The sequence below is a fragment of the Scyliorhinus torazame genome, chromosome 5, assembly GCF_047496885.1.
Source record: "Scyliorhinus torazame isolate Kashiwa2021f chromosome 5, sScyTor2.1, whole genome shotgun sequence".
NCBI classification, from domain to species: domain Eukaryota; kingdom Metazoa; phylum Chordata; class Chondrichthyes; order Carcharhiniformes; family Scyliorhinidae; genus Scyliorhinus; species Scyliorhinus torazame.
In genome coordinates, this window is record NC_092711.1 from 118,435,935 (window position 1) to 118,441,934 (window position 6,000).

Below are 6,000 nucleotides of genomic sequence, written 5' to 3' on the forward strand. Positions count from 1 at the left end.
CCCGCCGACTAGCCATAACCCCTCCTCGGCCAGCCACGTGCCCGTGTCCCACGCCCGGCCCGTTCCCCACGGTGGCAGACGCCCGTCCCAACCCCCTCTACTCGCTCCAGCTCCCCCTTGACCATACCAGCAGCAACCCGGTTCGCCCCCCAGCCAGCACCCCCCCACCCCCCCCAGCCAGGACCTCTCCTAGCTGCATTGCTCCCCTTCCCATTGCACTCCTGCAAGTCAGCTGACTCCTGCTGACCCTGGCCGCTCCCGCCTCTCCTTTGGCTCCTCCCATTCTGGGACTTCCCCTCCCCTCCATTACCCACCAGCAGGCTCTCCGCCTCCCCCTTCCATCCCAAGCGCTTCCCCACCCCGCCCCCTCCAGCGCAGGAAGACGCCCGTGCTTTCCACCTGCCCTGCCTCAGCTGTCGCAGCTCCTTTTACAGGCCAAGTCCCCTCACCCCCAACTTGGGCCTCACCCTCCCCCTCCCCCGTGGGGCCCCATCCCCCCTACCGGCCATCCACCCCTACTCCATTTACTTGCCCCCCTCCAAGAGCCCACCCGACAGACCCAACCAAAACAGTGCCTAACCACCCACACCGAACCAAAGCTGAACAAAGAACCCCACCCTCAAAATGTAACACAACAACAACAATCCCTGACCATCCCCATTCCGACCTTCAGTTTGTGTCCAGCTTCGCGGCCTGAACAAAGGCCCACACCTCCTCCGGGGACTCAAAATAATGGTTCCGGTCCTTGTAGGTGACCCACAGATGCGTCGGCTGCAGCATGCCAAACTTCACCCCCTTCCTGTGCAGCACTGCCTTCGCCCGGTTGTACCCGGCCCTCTTCTTCGCCACCTCCGCGCTCCAGTCCTGATATACCCGAACCTCCGCGTTCTCCCACCTGCTGCTCCTCTCTTTCTTGGCCCACCTGAGCACACACTCCCGATCAGCGAACCGATGAAACCGCACCAGCACCGCCCGCGACGGCTTGTTAGCCTTGGGCCTCCTCGCCAGCACTCTATGGGCCCCTTCCAGCTCCAGGGGCACCTGGAAGGACCCCGCTACCATCAGCGAGTTTAACATGGTGACCACATAGGGCCCATGTCCGACTCCTCCAGCCCATCCGGGAGGCCCAGGATCCGCAGATTCTCCCGCCTCGACCAATTCTCCATCTCCTTGAACCGTTCCTGCCATTTCTTGTGGAGCGCCTCGTGCCACCTAGTTACCACTAGGCCCAAGATCTCGTCCTTGTTATCTGAGCTCTTTTGTCGGACCTCGTGGATCGCCACCCCCTGGGTCGTCTTGGTCTCCAGCAGCTTATCAATAGAAGCCTTCATCGGCTCCAGCAGGTCCGCTTTGAGCTCCCTGAAGCAGCGCTGGATAACCTCCTGCTGCTCCTGCGCCCACTGCATCCACGCTGCCTGGTCCCCGCCCGCCGCCATTTTGCTCTTCTTCCCTCACACTTTCTTTGGCTTCACCACCACTTTTTTAGTCACCCCTCTCCTGGTCCAAGCCATACACTGTCGGGGTAATGTGGCAGTCTTCTTCCCACACCGAGAAATGTCAACAAAATGCAGTTGGGGGCCCTGAAAAGAGCCCAAAAGTCCGTTCCAAGCGGACTTAGCTCTGCATAGCTGCAACCGGACGTCATTCTACCTGCTCCTTAAAATACACAAACACCCAAACACATTGACAGTGCCAGGGAAATACCTCCATACAGACTCATCAGATCAGACTGTGAGAGAGAAAATCCTACAAAGTAGCTGAAACATCAACACACTGCTTCTAGTAGTTGATGGTACAGTGGTTCAATAAATATAATTAGTGGATTGAAAAGGTGTGCAATGTAGAGTAAAAACAGAAAATGCCAGATTAACTCAACAGGTCTGGCAGCATCACATAATCCCTACAGTGCAGAAGGAGGCCATTCGGCCCATCGGGTTTTTAGGGCAACTCCCCACAAAAGTGCGCCCCACCCAGGCGCACTTCCCCTGCCCCCTCCCCGTAACCCCATTTCACCTTTGGATACTAAGGGACAATTTAGCAAAGTCAGTCCACCAAACCTGCACATGGGAGAAAACTGCAGCACCCGGAGATTTCAGGTTCGACTCCTGGCTGGCTCGGACTTCAATGTGTTGGCGTCTGGTTTAGCTCAGTGTGTGGGACAGCTGGTTCTTGGGGCTGAGCAAAGTGAGCAGGGCATCATCAATTCTCGTATCGGTTGTGGTTATTTACGAAAGCCCTGCCTTCTCAATTTAACTTCCCCTTCAAGCTAAACATAACTTATCTAAAGTTGAGAAGTTCGATATCTGATGGTTTAATAAATTGAGACATCGGTTTAAAGAAACGGCTGTCTTCTTGTAATAATGAGGCCTCTCAGCCGAACCATGAGAAGCTGCAGCAACACAGTGAGGTTGAACATTGTACACGTCCACTGGTTGCCGCCCTGGCAGCGGGTTCTGTAGTGTAGTGGTTATGACGTTCACCTAACACGCGAAAGGTCCCCAGTTCGAAACCGGGCAGAACCATCAAGTGCTTCTCATGTTGTGTGGCGAATGTTTGCACAAAATACGTTTGTTCTCCAATCTCGTGCGTTCGAGGAATATGAGATTTAGTCTCACATAAGACATTAAAATTCATTCAACAAAGTCAGAAGTACTGAATTTTCAAGACGCAAGGAGAAGAAAAACATTTCCTATTTTGGCACAGGTCGGATATTAGCAGTTTGTCCTTCCACTGCAGAATTCAATAGGTTTACAGATGCAGATGAACATATTTAATCATTAGTTCAAACATGTTTCAATGTACGATAAAAGGAACTTACTGCGGATGCTTCATTCTGAAACAAAAACAGAAAATACTGGACAATCTCAGCAGGACTGACGGCCTCTGTGGAGCGAGATGGCAGCGGTCGTTCCGGGCCTGGGTGACTCTTTGTCAAAGCTGCAGAACTGGAATTTTGGCCAGATTTAGACTCTTGTGGCGGGGCGGGGGTGTCGCATTGGGCCTCGATAGAGCGTCACCGATACGTGGAGAATGACAAAATGTCTCGGACAGAAAGAAAAAGGGAATGTAAATGAGGCTAATCAAGGCTAACAAAGTTGCTGATAGTGGCGCATTAAGAGATCAGAATGTGTTAATAGCAGAACAAAGTAAGCAGTGTGTCAGAGAACAATTGGCGACAGGGATCAGATTGCTGAAGTGGGATGGTATGGGCTGGGGGAGGGGGACAATGGTGAGGGTAAAACATATCAATGGAAGGAATGAAAATAAGTTGATGGAAATAAACAGATGTGAAGGGGGAAGAGAGATTACACAGTCTGAAGTCGAAGTGAATAAAATGAAACATACAGAGAGCTGCCTGAATCCACTGGAATTAGTCAATAGAGGTAAGTGAATGTCTAATCACAGACAAGCTTTTCGAAAATGTCTCGATTGTCTCGGGAACGTATTGGTTCCCTGCTGTGTGAGCTCAGCTTCTCAAAGCAAACCCAATGTGAATGAATCCCGCCGAATGCGCCCCAAAGAAATGAAGAAAACATCATCAAAGGGCTCGTCCGGGATTTGAACCGGGGACCTCTCGCAAATTTTGAGACCGCGACACCCAAAGCGAGAATCATACCCCTAGACCAACGAGCCCGTCGAAAACGACTCCAGCAGACTGTCATTGCCTTCGAAAGTCGATCTGACATCTGCGGAGAAAGCGGAAAATACTGGAGCAACTCAGCGAGTCAGGCGGCATTTGTCGACAGGACAACAAAGCTCGTCTTTCACCATCACCTTTCATTTAAACCGGGGAAGGTTAGAAATGTCGGACGTTTTAACCAAGTGAAACCCCGGAGGGAGCAAACAGGAAAGGGATCTGACAGGGTGCAAGTCAGGAGAGATTAAATGAAAAAGGCCTAGGGTTCCCTGGCCACAGAGTGAGGTGAGCATCGAATGAGAGGATAATTACACCACAGAATGAGGCCATTCGGGCTGCCGTGTCTGTGCCAGCTCTCTGTCAGAGCAATGGAAGAAACAAAGAAACACAAGATGTGTCTGGAGGAGCTGTCAATGGCAGATTGACCAACAACTGCCGGCCGGACACAAAGAAGAAGTGGAAACAAGATTCAAACCCAAATCTGCGATGGAAGTACACACAGAATGGGGGCAGCATTTACAGTGTGAGACTGTTGCACGCACTCTGAGTGTGAAAGCTGTATTGAGCCCAGTGGAAAGATGCGCTGCTGTTCCTCGAGTGTTTGTTGAGCTTCTTTGGAACATTTCAGGAGGCCGAGGTCCGGAAGGTCAGCGTTAAGATGCAGCTCTCCAGTCAGTTCAATTCTCCACTTTGGCTCTGTGGATTAGATGGGTCACGTCCCTGTGAAGTTAACGCAGATCTGGAGCATCGATTCTATCCAAACGCACTCCAGCTCAGACACTGTCTCCCTCGAGCATCATCTGTGGGGAGAGAAACGACGTAAACATCCCGAGTCCTGAGGAATCTTTTTCAGAGTGAGCCAATGTAAATCATCCCCGCCGTCAGCATCGCAAACAATTCATCATGTCTGATCTGGAGTAAAGGGCTTGTCCTGGATTTAAACCCACGACCGCTCGCATTGATTGAAAATCCGTAAACGAGAACCAGACCTTGAGACCAAAGAGCACAAATTTAAGACTGAGCTTAAGCAAAATATAACTTACGTTAAGTTCGATATAATTTCTACATCTCGTGGTTTTATATGTTGAAACATCTGTTTTTTTTTTAAAAAAACAGCTGTCGTCTTGTAATAAGTGGCCTGGCCTCTCAGCCTCACCATGCGAATCTGCAGCAGCACAGTGAAGTTGCACATTGTACACGTCCGTTGGTTGCCAGCTGTTTCTGTAGTGTAGTGGTTATCACATTCGCCTCAAACGCGAAAGGTCCCTGGTTCCAAAGCGGGCAGAAACATCTCGTACTTCTGGTTTTGTCTGTTGCTGACTATTGCCTCAATCTCGTAACTGGTCTTCATCAACGAGGAATAGCAAACTGCATGCACCAGTATGGGCCAGTGGCGCAATGGATAACGCGTCTGACTACGAATCAGGAGATTCCAGGTTCGACTCCTGGCTGGCTCGGACTTGAAACTTTTGGCCTGCGCTTTAACTCAGTGTGTGGGACAGCTGATTCTTGATGCTGAGCAAAGTGAGCAGGACATCTTCAATTCTCGTATCGGTTGTGGTTGTTACGAAATAATCTCAATTTAACTTCCACTTCAAGCAAAACATAACTTATCTTCAAGTCAGTAAAGTTCGATTCCTGATTGTTTTATAAGTTGAGACATCGGTTTTAAAGAAACGGCTGTCTTCTTGTAATAAGTGACATGGCCTCTCAGACGAACCATGAGAAGCTGCAGCAACACAGTGAGGTTGAACATTGCATAAGTCCATTGATTACTGCACCGCCAGCGGTTTCTGTAGTGTAGTGGTTAGCACATTCCCCTAACATGCGAAAGGTCCCCGGGCCGATACCGGGTAGAAACATCAAGTGCTTCTCATGTTTTCATAGAATTTACAGTGCAGAAGGAGGCCATTCGGCCCATCGAGTCTGCACTGGCTCTTGGAAAGAGCACCCTACCCAAGGTCAACACCGCCACCCTATCCCCATAACCCAGCAACCCCGCCCAACACTAAGGGCAATTTTGGACACTAAGGGCAATTTATCATGGCCAATCCACCTAACCTGCACATCTTTGGACTGTGGGAGGAAACCGGAGCACCCGGAGGTGCTGTGTGAGGAATGTTTGCACTAAGTGCTTTTGTTCCCCGATCTCGTATGTTCGAGGATTATGAGGTTGAGTCTCTCATGAGGAACTAAAATATATTCCACATTAAGTCACAAGTACTGAATTTTCGTCAGGCAATGAGAAGAAAAGGATCTTCCTATTTTGGATATTCGGAGCTAGTACACCCACAACAGAATTTCATGCATTTACAAATGCAGATGAACATACTTATTCACCATCTCAAACATGTCTAAATGAA

General features: G+C 50.2%; 3 non-coding genes across 3 annotated transcripts; all 3 read left to right on the forward strand.

Annotated features, from left to right (window-relative positions):
• Positions 1-2,449: 2,449 nt before the first annotated feature.
• On the forward strand, positions 2,450-2,522 carry trnav-aac (transfer RNA valine (anticodon AAC)). The gene has a single exon. It is a non-coding gene; the product is annotated as a tRNA-Val (tRNA).
• A 2,332-nt stretch (positions 2,523-4,854) lies between these two features.
• Positions 4,855-4,927, forward strand: trnal-caa (transfer RNA leucine (anticodon CAA)). Its single transcript has one exon. It is a non-coding gene; the product is annotated as a tRNA-Leu (tRNA).
• A 94-nt stretch (positions 4,928-5,021) lies between these two features.
• On the forward strand, positions 5,022-5,094 carry trnar-acg (transfer RNA arginine (anticodon ACG)). The gene has a single exon. It is a non-coding gene; the product is annotated as a tRNA-Arg (tRNA).
• Positions 5,095-6,000: the final 906 nt, after the last annotated feature.